Below are 14,456 nucleotides of genomic sequence, written 5' to 3' on the forward strand. Positions count from 1 at the left end.
TCATTATTGTTTTTAATTAACCCACACAGAGAGATATAAAGAAGAAATTAGTAAATGTGCCCAAACTCTACCATTTAGGAAAAAATTAGTGTTAACATTCAGTGATTATATTTCTAGACATTACAATAAGAGGGAGATAATTGAGATGAAAGGCATATAACACTTTTATAGAATGGATTGTGCTATGCAAACTATTTTTTTATATGAACAGCATCAAACTTTATTTTGCTTAAATTTAAAGGTGAAAAACTAAAATGGAATGGAGGGAATTACTGAATTTTAGTATAAGAGGTGTCAATTTTTTTTGGAGCTGCCCTTTGAAGGGGAGAAGAATACATGACTCTGTCACTTTGGCATGTGGATTCTTTTGAGCTGAAGTCAATCAAGACCCTCCGGAAGACCTATTTACTTCCCCTTTAACTACCTAGAAGACTTTAGATGGAGAGTGTGGTTCAGGAAAAGGACTGTCACCAGGAATCACTACAAAGAATATGGGGTAGGCATGTTAAACTGGGGGGGAAGCTGGCAGGGCCTGGAGATCAAATTCTTCTGTGTCCCACCTCTCTGCAAAACATGGCAAATATGTTTACCAAACATTTGTTCTTCCCAACTTCCAATAAATTGTCTTCCTCTCCTCCCTTTGAAGTCCCAGATCCCTACCCCTTCTCCTCTGCTCATGATGCCATAGTATATTCAATTGCCTGACTGCCTGTAGGGCTCCTATTATTATGAGGCTCCTGTACACATATAATTAAATTTGTTTTTCTCTTGTTAGTCTATCTCATGTCAATGTAATTAGTAAGCCAGACAAAGAAACTGGAAGGGAGGAAAGAGAAGTTTTCTTCCCCTACCCTCTTCTAGTATACAGGCAAACCTTATTTTATTGCACATAGCTTTTTTTTTAATGTTTATTTATTTTTGAGAGAGAGAGGGAGAGGGACGGAAAGGGAGCAAAAGTGGGGGAAGGACAGAGACAGAGGGAGACACAAAATAGGAAGCAGACTCCTGGCTCTGAGCTGTCAGCACAGAGCCCAACGTGGGGCTCAAACCCACTAACCATGAGATCGTGACCTGAGCCAAAATCGGATGCTTAACCGACTGAGCCACCCAGGCGCCCCTATTGTATTTAGCTTTACTGTGCTTCACATATACTGCATTTTTTACAAATTGAAGGTTTTTTTACAGCCCTGTGTGGAACAAGTCTATTGGTGCCATTTTCCAACAGCATCTACTCACTTCGTGTTTCTGCATTTGTTCACATTTTGTTAATTCTTGCAATATTTCAAACCTTTTCGTTGTTATATTTGTTATGGTGATCAGTGATCTTTGTTGTTACTATTATAATTGTTTTGTGGTGTCATGAACATCCCATGTAAGATAAGATGGCAAACTTAATAAATAAATATTGTATGTGTTCAGACCACTCCATCAACCACTAGTTCCTGTCTGTTTTCCTCTCAGGCCTCACTATTCCCTGAGACAAAACAATATTGAAATTAGGACAATTAATAACCCTACAATGGTCTCTAAATGTTCAAGTGGAAGGAAGAGTCACACATGTGTTACTTTAAATCAGAAGCTAGAAATGATTAAGCTCAGTGAGGAAGGCATGTCAGAAGTCAGTACAGGCCAACAGCTAAGCCTCTTACACCAAAGTCAGCCAAGATGTGAATGCAAAGAAAAAGTTTTTGAAGGAAATTAAAAGTGCTACTCCAGTGAACACATGAATGATAAGAAAGCAAAACAGCCTTGGGGTGCCTGGGTGGCTCAGTTGGTTAGGTGTCCCACTTTGGCTCAGGTCATAATCTCATGGTTCATGGGTTCAAGCCCCATGTCGGGCTCTGTGCTGCCAGCTCAGAGCCTAGGGCCTGCTTCGTATTCTGTGTCTCCCTCTCTCTCTGCCCCTTCCCCACTTATGCTCTGTCTCTCTCTCTCTCTCAAAAATAAATAAATGTTAAAAATTTTTTTTAAAAAAGTGGATCCTGAAGATGGTATTGAGTTGCGGCAGTCTCATAAAACTTGAGCAGATGAGAAGTTGCTTCTTATGGATGAGCAAAGAAAATGGTTTACTGAGATGGAATCTACTCCTGGTGAAGATGCTGTGAAGATTGTTGAGCTGACAACAAAGGATTTTGAATATGACATAAACTTAGTTAATAATACAGTGGCAGGGCTTGAGAGGATTGACTTCGATTTTGTAAGAAGTTCTGTGGGTAAAAAGTTATTAAACAATATCGCATGCTACAGAGAAATCATTTGTGAAAGGAAGTGTGGATAGATGCCACAGACTTCACTGTTGTCTTACTTTAACAAATTGCCACAGCCACCCCACCTTCAGCAATCAGCACCCTGGTCAGCAGCCACCAGCGCTGAGCCAAGGCCCTCCACCCCCTAAAAGATTAGACTCAGTGAAAGCTCAGATGATAGTTTGCATTTTTCAGCAATCAACTGTTTTTAAGTATGTACATTGTTTTTTAGACATAATGCTATTTCACACTTAATAGACTACAATATTGTGTAAACATAACTTTTTATGCACTGGGAAACCGAAAACTGCATTGACTTGCTTTATTGCAATATGTACTTACTTTATTATGGTGGTCTGGAACCAAACCCACAATATCTCCAAGATATGCCTATATAGCATAGTTTTCCCTGAAATGAACATACTTAAATTAAAAAAAATGTTTTTACATTTATTTATGTAATCTCTATACCCAACATGGGGCTCAAACTCATGACCCCAAGATCAAGAGCCACATACTCTCCCAACTGAGCCACCCAGGCATCCCTGTAGTGAACATACTTTTTAAATATATATATTTATATGATTACTTTGTTTTAAATTTTTTTTTAATGTTTATTTAGTTTTCAGAGACAGAGAGAGCACGAGCAGGGTTAGGGCAGAGAGAGAAGGAGACACAGAATCTGCAGCAGGCTACAGGCTCTGAGCTATCAGAACAAAGCTTGATGTGGTGTTGGAACTCATGAACCACGAGATCATGACCTGAGCTGAAGTCAGATGCTTAGCCTACTGAGCCACCCAGGAGCCTGCACATGATTACTGTTTTTAATGTTTATTTTATTATTTCTTTTCAGAGAGAGAGTGTGTGCACAAGTATGCACTGGCAGGGGAGGGGCAGAGAGAGAGAAAGAGATAGAGAGTCTCAAGCAGGCTCCGTGCTGTCAGCGTGGAGCCCGACCTGGGACTCAGACTCAGTCACAAACTGTGAGATCATGATCTGAGCCAGAATCAAGAGTTGGGACACTTAACCCACTGAGCCCCCCAGGCGCCCCTGTAGTGAACACACTTAAATTGCATGTCAAAGAGACACGCACAAGAAAAAAGCGATAGAGAACAATTGCCATAAAGACCCTACTTGGCATGCCTGACTGGCTCAGGTGGTGGAGTGTGCAACTCTTGATCTGGGTGTTGTAGTTTCAAGCCCCATATGAAGTGTAGGAATTACTTACAAATAAAATCTTAACAACAACAAAAAGACCCTACTTGGTTACATTTTTGAACTTTAAGGATAAACATTTTTTCAGACAACTAAGCAAAAGGCCAAGTGTCCATTCAAAGACAATTCCATGGGAAAAGAATAGTCTTTTCAAAATGATGCAGGGCAACTGGATGTCCACATGCAAAACAATGGTTTGGGATACTCACTTCATACTACATGCAAAAATTGGATCCAGATGGCAGAAAAACCCATATGTAAGAGCTAAAATTATAGAACTCTTGAGAAGAAAACAGTGTATCTAGGTAGACAATAATTTCTTAGATGTAAATCCAAGCATAAGTGACAAGAGAGAAAAATAAGTTGGACTTTATCTAAATTTAAAATTTTTGTGGGGCACCTGGGTGGTTTAGTTGGTTAAGCGTCCAACTTAAGCTCAGGTCATGACCTCATGGTTTGTGAGTTTGAACCCTGTGTGGGGCTCTGTGCTTGTCAGCATGAAGCCTGCTTTGGATCCTCTGTCCCCCCCTTTTTGCCCCTCCCCTGATCTCTCTCTCTCAAAAATAAAATAAAAACATTAACAAATTTTTTAATTTAAAACTTTTGTGATTCAACCCCGATATCTATAGCAGCACTATCGACAATAGTCAAAGTATGGAAAGAGCCCAAATGTCCATCAACGGATGAGTGAATAAAGAAGATGTGGTATATATATACAGTGGAGTATTACTCGGCAATCAAAAAGAATGAAATCTTGCCATTTGCAACTATGTGGATGGAACTAGAGGGTATTATGCTAAACAAAATTAGTCAAAGACAAATATCATACTACTTCACTCATATGAGGAATTTAATATAAAAAACAGGGGTGCCTGAGTGTCTCAGTCGGTTGAGCGTCTGACTTTGGCTCAGGTCATGATCTCACGGTCTGTGAGTTCGAGCCCTGAGTCGGGCTCTGTGATGACAGCTCGGAGCCTGGAGCCTGCTTCAGATTCTGTGTCTCCCTCTCTCTGCCCCTCCCCCACTCATGCTCTGTCTGTCTCTCTCTCTCTCTCTGTCAAAAATAAACATTAAAAAAAATTTAAGATATAAAACAGATGAACATAAGGGAAAGGAAGCAAAAATAATATAAAAACAAGGAGGGAACAAAACATAAGAGACTCTTAAATATAGAAAACAAACTGAGGGTTGCTGGAGGGGTTGTGGATGGGGGGGATGGGCTAAAGGGGTAAGGGGCATTAAGGAAGACACTTGTTGGGATGAGCACCAGGTGTTATATGTAGGGGGTGAATCACTGGATTCTACTCCTGAAATCATTATTGCACTATATGCTAAGTTGTATGTAAATTTAAAAAAGAAATTTAAAAAAAGAAATAAGTGTGCCTGGGTGACTCAGTTGGTTAAGCGTCTGACTTCGACTCAGGTCATGATCTCACAGCTCGTGACTTCGAGTCCCACGTTGGGCTCTGTGCTCACAGCTCAGAGCCTGAAGCCTGCTTCAGATTCTGTGTCTCTCTCTCTGTCCCTCCCCTGTTTGTGCTCTGTCTCTGTCTCTCAAAAATAATAAATAAACATTTAAAAATAAATAAATAAAAATTATAAAATAAAAAAACTTTTGTGTTTTAAATGACATCACCAAAAAAGTAAAAAAGTAATCCACAGAATAGGAGAATATATTTGTAAATCTTGTATCTGCTAAGGATTTGTATCTTGAATATTTAAAGAACTCTTGCAACTCAATAATAAGACAAATAACTCAATTTTTTTAAGGATTTTAAGGGCCAAGGATTTGAATAAACATTTATTCAAAGAAGATATGAAAATGGCCAGTAAGTGCATGAAAAGATGCTTAACATCATTAGTTATGCAAATAATCATAAGAAGACACCAATTAGCATCACTGTAATAACAGCATTGTTCACAATGTGGAGAAACTGGAACCCTCATATACTGCAAGCTGGAATGTGAAATGGTGCAGCCACTCTGGAAAACAAGCAGTTCATCAGAATGTCAAACAATGTTACCATGTGATCCAGCAATTATGGTCCTAGGTATATACCCAAAAGAATGGAAATGTATGTCCACACAAAAACTTGAACATGCATTGGGGCACCTGGGTGGCTCAGTTGGTTGAGCGTCCAACTTCAGCTCAGGTCATGATCTCACAGCTTGTGGGTTTGAGCCCTGCATCAGGCTCTGTGCTGATGGCTCAGAGTCTAGAGCCTGCTTCCGATTCTGTGTCTCCCTCTCTCTCTGCTCCTCCCCCACTCATGCTCTGTCTTTCTCTGTCTCAAAAATAAATAAACATTAAAAAAATTTTTTTAGGGGTGCCTGGGTGGCTCAGTTGGTTGGGTGACCGACTTCGGCTCAGGTCATGATCTCACAGTTTGTGAGTTTGAGCCCCACATAGGGCTCTGTGCTGACAGCTCAGATCCTGGAGCCTACTTCAGATTCTGTGTCTCCCCCTCCCTCTACCCCTTCCCTGCTCACGCTCTGTGTCTGTCTCTCAATAATAAATAAATGTTAAAAAAAACTTTATACAAAAATTTTTTTAAAAAAAGCTTGAACATGAATGTGCATAATAGCCTAAAAGTGGACACGACCCAAATATCCATCAACTGATGATTGTGTAAACAAAATGTTATATGTCCTTGCATACACAGGAATATTACTTGACCCTAAAATGGGATGAAGTACTGATACACGCTGCAACATGGATGAGCCTAGAACACATGCTGAGTGAATGAAACCAGACACAAAAGACCAAACATTGCATGATTCCATATATATACACGAAATGTCCAGAATAGCCAAATTCATAGATCAATGGTTGCCAGGGGCTGGAAGGAGGAGAGAATGGGGAGTGACTCCTCATAAGTAGCAGGTCCTTCTTTGCAGCGATAAAAGTCTTCTAGACTATGGTGATGGTTGCAAAACTCTGCAAATATACTAAAACCCATTAAGTTGCACGTTTTTAACCAGTGAATTTTATGGCATGTAAATTATATCTCTGTAAAGCTATATTTTTAAGAAAAGGTTTCTTCAGGGCACCTGGGTGGCTTAGTCAGTTAAGCGTCTGACTCTTGATTTCAGCTCAGGTCACGATCTCACGGTTTGTGGGATTGAGCCCCATGTCGGGCTCTGCACTGTCAGTAGAACTGACTTGGGATTCTCTCTCTCCCTCTCTCAGCCCCTCCCCTGCTGGTGTGTGTTTGTGCTCTCTCTCTTTCAAAATAAATAATAAACATTAAAGAAAAAAATGTTTCTTCAAGAGGTCAAAATATAAGACTCACCTGACTTCTCTGTACCAAATTCAATGACTATATGGCAATATCTAAATTTTAAGGGAAAGATTGACCTATTTTCTTATAGGAACAAAAATCCTAAAATCCAGTGGCTTAGGGCACCTGGGTTGCTCCATCCGTTGGGTGTCTGGCTCTTGACTTCAGCTCAGGTCATGATCTCACAGTCCATGGGTTCAAGCCCCTCATAGGGCTCTGCACTGACAGTGTGGAGCCTGCCTGGGATCCTCTCTCTCTCCCTCTCTCTCTGCCCACTTGTGTGCTCTGTTTCCCTTTCTCTCAAAATAAATAAATAAACTTGAAAAAAAAATTTTAAATCCCAGTGGCTCAACAGCACAAGTTTATTCCTTGCTTAAGTTACATATGTAATACCGGTTGTCCCAGGACTCTGCACTGCACACTCCCCTTGCAACCCAGGCTGACAGAGCTTTACCATCTTGTAGCTGGAAATAACTGGACCCTCCCTGTCAATACCCCAGAGGAATAGACTGCTGGAGAGGGGTCACCGGGCAATAAAATGCTTCCGCCCAGAAGTGAGACTTGTCACTTTGACTCACACCCCTTTGGCTAGCCCATTTGACTTCCAGCCCATTGCCCTTTCTGTCTTACTGCAAGAGGACAAGAAGATGTAACACTTAATGTCCCTGGCAGGAAAAGAGGACTAGGTGTGGGCAAGCTCTAGAAGGGTCAACCACGGCATAGGATGTGACTCTGACTGTCAGATCTGTCTCCCCCGGACTTGAAGTAAGTCCCTAAGATGCGAAGGGTCCAGAATGATAGCGAGTCTTCCACCACTAGTCATGACAAAATAGACCTCCCCTCCTGGGGTGCTAACGCCAGGAGCACTATGCCCGAGGCTTGGCTTCTGAACCCTGTACTGCTCAGCAGCAGCCTTGCTGTCCTCGCAGGACCTGTGGTAAGGTTCAGTTTTGACTGTGCTTTTCATGCACGGCCTGGGAACCAAGCTGCTTCATCAGCTCTCCAAAGAAGTCCAGGATTTTCCATAAATTCTTCATCTCCTTAAAGCAGCCAAAATGGATTTTTGTCATCTGATACTGAAAACCCTTCCTGATTGGGGACAGCTATGCATACAGCAATGAGGACAATCACATGACTGGGAAACCTACCCATTGTCATTAACTTGTTCTGTGCTTATGGATGAGACTTATGATAGAAAAGCCAGATTTATGGGTTAGGCACAAAAGGAGTTTACTCCTGGGGCGCCTGGGGGGTTCAGTCGGTTGAGCGTCGGACTGTTGATTTCAGCTCAGGTCATGATCTCACAGTTTTGTGGGACTGAGCCCTGAGTCGGGCTCTGTGCTGTCAGTGCAGAGCCTGGTTGGGATTATCTCTCTCTCTCTCTCTCTCTTTCTCTGTGTGTGTGTGTGTGTGTGTGTGTGTGTGTGTGACCCTCCCCTGCTCATGCTCTTTCTCTCAAAATAAATAAACTTTTTTAAAAAAGGAAGTACAAATCTCTCTATGTCACTTGTGCACACACCCTCTTATTTTCAAAGAGCAGGTAAACACAGGCAGAATTCAGGCATCCACTCCAATGTCCCTTCCTTTGCCGCACATTTGTCTGGCTATCAGCTTTAGATGCATCTACTCATTCTTGATCTTGGATGTGTATATTCTTTGAGTGTACAATACCAAGAAAACTATACCCAGATACCAAGAAAACTATAATGTGTGGCCTTTTAGCCCTTGCAAAGAGCCAAGATGACATGAGAGAGAGACTGTAGGAGATGAGGCCCCTCCTCACCTTTGATGGGTAAGTAAACACTGGGAGTGTTGTTGATGCCTGCGTCATATCTGGGCTGTAACAAGAGCCTGAGGAGGGTAATAGTGACCATTACCATGCATGTTAAAATACTTGTTAAAATCATGTTTCCACAAGCACCTAGTTGTATGCCTTTGTCTCCTAAAATTCACAGTACAGCTAAGAGGCATCTTAATCTGCATTGATATACTTTCCTGCTGGGTTTCCTGAAGTGTCCAGGCTGAGATAGAGGCACAAGACGCCAGGATTGGCTCTTGTTGGCAGTTAGTAGACAGGAAAAGCTTCCATAAAACATAAAATTGCCATTAGCTTAATTTTTTTAAGGTCACTCAGGAAGGCTGTATTTGGCACCCGCTGTCTTGGCTCAGTCATCGCCAGCAATAACCTCAAAGCCAGCACACAGCAGCTGCATCTGCAAATGATTTCCTTGAAGGTCAATTGCGAACAGCGTTTCTTGGAAAGTTTACCTTTTCTAGAGCAACACTGAAAGCTTTAGCCTACAGCCGCTTAGGGGTTAATGGCCACCAGAGAATCTGCATTTAAAGCCGCCTGCTGATTCTGCCTGCAGGAGCCTGGGGACTTTGCCACATCAAAGCTTCCCATTCCTCACCATCATGCTTAGCACTCCTCCAGCTGTGAGAGTGCAGGGAGCAGAGCTTGTGAGGACAGGGTCTTTACGTACGTGTTTAATCTTGGCAACTCACCTGTTGGGCAGTTACAAAGCTGAGCCTCAGAGAGCTTAAGTGACCCTGCTCCCAGGGGTGAGAAGCATAACTACAAACCCCAAATCTGTGCAGTTGCTCCTTGCACTCTTTTGCGGGGGGGGGGGGGGGGGGGAAGGCGTGGACTGGTGATGCTTTACTCACACAGTTTGGTCATTTGCATATTTGTTTGGTCTTTCACCTAATGAGCTGATGAGAGCTGGCAAATACGTAATGAGTATATCCTGTGTGCTGTAAACGGTCAGGCACCTTACATAGGTGCTCACTTAATCCTCACCGTTCTAAGAAGTAAACCTTTGAAATTTTTGTTTGAATGTTGTCTTTTTTTTTTTTTTTTAAGTAGAAGTACACACAGGAAAGTACGCAAATCCTAAGCCTAACAAGGTTTCACAAAGCACATGCATCTGTGTAATCACACCCTAACCAAGAAACAGAGCATTGCCAATATTTCAGGAGCACCCTTGTGCCCCCTCCCAGCCACTGGTCCCAGCCTCCAGCCCGCTAACCGCTACACCTGGCTTTTCACACCAGAGACTTGAGATCTAGAATGAGGGTCCCTTCTTTGTAGCTGACAACAGACTGGCATTTTTTGCCCCCGAATCTGCCTTAGCCAGCTCAGCCTGCTACAACAAAGTGCCACAAAACCCTGGTGGCTCAAAGCACAAAAATTTATTTCTCATGGCTTTGGAGGCTTGAAGTCCAAGATCAAGGCATCCACCAATTTTGTTCCTGGTGAGAGCGCTCTTCCTGCTAGCACACCTGCTCCCTGACGATCTCATTTGACCTTAATGTGTCCCAAAGACCCTATCTCTATAATGTCTATATACAATCACATTGCGGGGGTTAGAGCTTAAACATATGAATTTGGGTGTTGGGGGAAGCACAATTCAGTCCGTACAAGAAATCAATGCTTCTCAAACTTTGATGGCTTTAGAATTCCCTGCGGAATGTATTGATTGCGATTACAGATCCTGTCCTGCAGTCACTGACGGAGTAGGTTTAAGCTGGAGAACTTCTTCTGACCCATTCCCTTGTCGACACTTGCTGTACTTGGTGGAAAACCGCTGTCTCGAGCCATCAAGCAGAAACAGCCTGCTTTGAGCTGTCTTCCTCACTTTCCTCCTGTTCATTCGCCCTCTCTCTGGCAAACGCATTTATCTCTAAGCAGGTTACATGAGGATTTTTGCGTATGATTTGGAGAGGGCTGCCAATAATCAAGGAAACAGCATTTTTCCTAATACAGGTTTTATATTTTACAAACTCAAGAGTGAGACTGGTAAACTGGGCCCCTCCTGGCCTGAGGGACTAACCTCAAGGTGAAGAGCATAGAATAATGATTTCAAATCAGAATCTGGAGGGGCATCTGGCTGTCTCCGTTTGATCTCAGGGTAGTCAGCTCAAGCCCCACACTTGGGTATGGAGATTACTAAAAATAAATAAATGAACTTGAAGTAAGAATCTTTAGTAAATGTCCCATAGCTTTTACTAGAATATTCCAGATGTCCCCATATTGCAAGGCATTTCAGCATTCAACTTATTTTTAATAACTATTTTTTCTACAGGCAGTGAGTTCTTAATATGCACCAGATACACTGAGCTTGCCTGCCTGCCCAGTCTCCTTTTCCACAGATGCCTCCTTTTGGAGCCAGAGAAGATGCCCACCTGTCATTACAGTTCTGGCATCAACTCTCAGATTCTCTGGGACAGCGACCTGATATCCAACAATTCAATTCAATTCAGTTCTGACAGTAAGTACCCAGAGTTAGTGGCAGAACCCCACAGGTTTAAGGATTTAGTTCCACATGACTACCCCCACTGCAGGTGCCAATTGCAAGTCCCGGAGGGGCCACCCATACTTCTGATGGAGCAGCTATAGATCAGGGGTCCTGTGACTCCCCTCTTCAGGTTCCATGCTTGGCTAGAATGACTCGTGGAACTCAGGAAAACACTTTACTTCTGTTTACTAGTTTATGGTAAAGGATACAATTCAGGACCAGGCAAATGGAAGAGATGTATACAAGGCAGGAATAGCCAGAAGATATTTGGAGCTACTACAGAGCAACCTATCCTCTCCAGGCACACCTCCCCCCAGAACCTCACTGTGTTCATCCATCGGGAAGCTCTCTGAACCTGCTGCTTAGAGATTTTTACAGGATTGTCATCACAAGGGCATGACTCATTAAATCACTGGCCATTGGTGATCAAATCCAATCTCCAGCCCCTCTCCCGCTCCCCACAGGTCAGGAGCTCTAAGCTCCGACCATCTAATTCTATGGCTGTTTAGGTACCCAGGATGCATCCTGAAGCCATCTAGGGACCCACCAAGGCCACTTTATTAGCATAAACTCAGATCTGGTTGAGAGAGTTTTATTATGAACAAAAGCGCTCTCGTAACTCTTATGTCCTACGATATCCTACGGGCTTTAGGAGCTCTGCGCCAGAACGGGGGATGAAGATCAAATATATATTTATTACACCAAATGGTAATTAAGAGCTGCTAGTGTGTTTTTGTTTGTTTTTTTAAGTTTATTTATTTTGAAATACAAAGAGAGAGAGAGCACACACACGAGTTTGAGCAAGGGAGGGGCAGAGAGAGAGGGAAAGAGAAAGAATTCCAAACAGGCTCCAGGATGTCAGCACAGAGATCAATGCGGGGGTCGACACGGGGCTCAATCCCACGAACTGTGAGATCATGACTTGAGCCAAAATCAAGAGTCGGATGCTCAACCGACTGAGCCACCCAGGTATTTTCCATTTTGATTTTCCACAGGGAAGGTTATCATGTTTCAGTAGAGTTTTCCACGCCTTGCTCAGTCCTTGCTCACACTCTGTCTCTCTCTGTCTCTCAACAATAAACAAATGTTAAAAAAAAATTTTTTTTAAATGGTGACAATGAACCATTTTGTTATGTGTTTTTTGCCACAATTTTTATTTTTTAATTTTCTAAGATTTTGTTTTATTTTATTTTACTTTGTTTTATTCATTTTTAATTGTTTTTCAATGTTTATTTATTTTTGAGAGAGGGAGACAGAGCATGAGCAGGGGAGGGGCAGAAAGAGAGGGAGACACAGAATCCGAAGCAGGCTCCAGGCTCCAAGCTGTCTGCACAGAGCCCGACCCAGGACTTGAATTCACAAACTGCAAGATCATAACCTGAGCTGCAGTCAGATGCTCAACTGACTGAGCCATCCAGGTGCCACTGAAACCAGTATATTGTTATTAAAGAGAAATTAAAGTTAAAAAATCAAGTACCATTTTTATCACCTAAAAAAAAAAAACCTTTTCATTGAGTGAATTAATGAATTAACAAACAAGTACACGCTGAGGCCTATCTTCAGTCCCCTCCTTTGTCTCCGTTCAGGCTGCTGTAACAGAACCCCACAGACAGGGTCTTCAACAACAGATACTGATTTCTCACAGCTCTGGAGGCTGGGAGTCCAAGATCAAGGCACCAACAGATTTGCTGGTAAGGGTCTGTTCCTGGTTAATAAACACCCATCCTCTGGGGCACCTGGGTGGCTCAGTCGGTTAAGCGACTGATTTCAGCTCAGGTCATGATCTTGGGGTCTGTGGGTTCAAGCCCCACATCAAGGCTCTGTGTTGGCAGCTCAGAGCCTGGAGCCTGCTTCATATTCTCTCTCTCTCTCTCTCTCTCTCTCTCTCTCTGCCCCTCCCCTGCTCATGCTCTTTCTCAAAAATAAACATTAAAAAAAATTTTTTTTTAAATAAACACCTGTCTTCTGGCTGTGTCCTCACATGGCAGAAGGGGTGAGGGAGCCCTATGGGGTCCCTTTTATATGGACACTAATCCCATTTGTGGGGGCTCCACCCTCATGTCATAATCACTTCCATAAATATCACCTCCACAAAGGCCCCACTCCCAATACCATCACACATACGAATTTTGGTCTCAACATATGAATTTTGGGGGACACAAACATTCGATCTATGGTACGTCTATGGCAATAAAGGAATTCATGTAGTCTTTTTTTAAAACACTTCCTTTACAATTATTCAAAAGGCATTTAGTTAGGATATCTTGGGGTCATTTCCTTCCTTCTGCCAAGGTTACTGAAATATCTCACAAAAAGTGTCACTTCATAATGAGAATTTGGCAGAAATTTTCTGCTAGAGTAGTTGAAGTCTATGGGCCTTAATTATAAAGTTGGCTAATATAGCTCATTATAATACAGTAGTTTTAATGTAGGGGCCAGTACTAAGTTTCACATGGATAAAAGGGATTGACTTTCAGCCCAGGTGATTGGTGGGTTCCTTATGTTTTATTCTAGCCCCATCCCTCAATGTCTCACTCTTCTTGTTAAGAGCCTGGACCAGATCAGGTGACCTGTCACATGAGGGCACAATGGCCAACCCCTCAGATAGAAAGGAACAACAGCCAGGCTCCTGGAGCCTGCTACTTCTTTGCTATCTGTGGATGGAAATGCTGAGCTGGTAAAGAAGAATCAGTTTCCTTGAAGCTGCTAAAATAATATTCATGTCGCTTCATCAGTGAACTCTGTTTGGACTGTGAGAAACTATAACCTCTCTTAGGCTGGGGTACCCCCCCCCCCGCCCCCGCCATCACACACACTTCTTTCCCTCACTGGTTTCTAGCAAAGGGAGGAAACATTACACATTGCTGTCTGTTACTTGTATTTTGTAAGCTTTCTCTTTATTTAAAAAAAGTTTTTTAATGTTTATTTATTTTTGAAACAGAGACAGAGGGTGAGTGGGGGAGGGGCAGAGAGAGAGGGAGACACAGTATCCAAAGCAGACTCCAGAGCTGTCAGCACAGAGCCCGACGCAGGGCTCCACCTCACGAACCATGAGATCATGACCTGAGTCAAAGTCAGATGCTTAACCAACCGTGAGATCATGACCTGAGTCAAAGTCAGAAACTTAACCAACTGAGCCACCCAGGCGCCCCATGAGCATTCTCTTTAGAGGAAAAAGAAACTGATTCTGGCTCCACTCCTGGAGCTAAAAAGTTACTCCTTGGGGCGCCTGAGTGGCTCAGTCAGTTGAGCGTCCAGCTTTGGCTCAGGTCATGATCTCGAGGTTTGTGAGTTCAAGCCCCACGTTGGGCTCTGTGCTGACAGCTCAGAGCCTGGAGCCTGCTTCAGATTCTGTGTCTCCCTTTCTCTCTGTCCCTCCCCCACTCATGCTCCATCTCTGTCTCTCAAAAGTAATA

This window comes from Acinonyx jubatus, chromosome C1, assembly GCF_027475565.1.
Source record: "Acinonyx jubatus isolate Ajub_Pintada_27869175 chromosome C1, VMU_Ajub_asm_v1.0, whole genome shotgun sequence".
Taxonomy (NCBI): Eukaryota; Metazoa; Chordata; class Mammalia; order Carnivora; family Felidae; genus Acinonyx; species Acinonyx jubatus.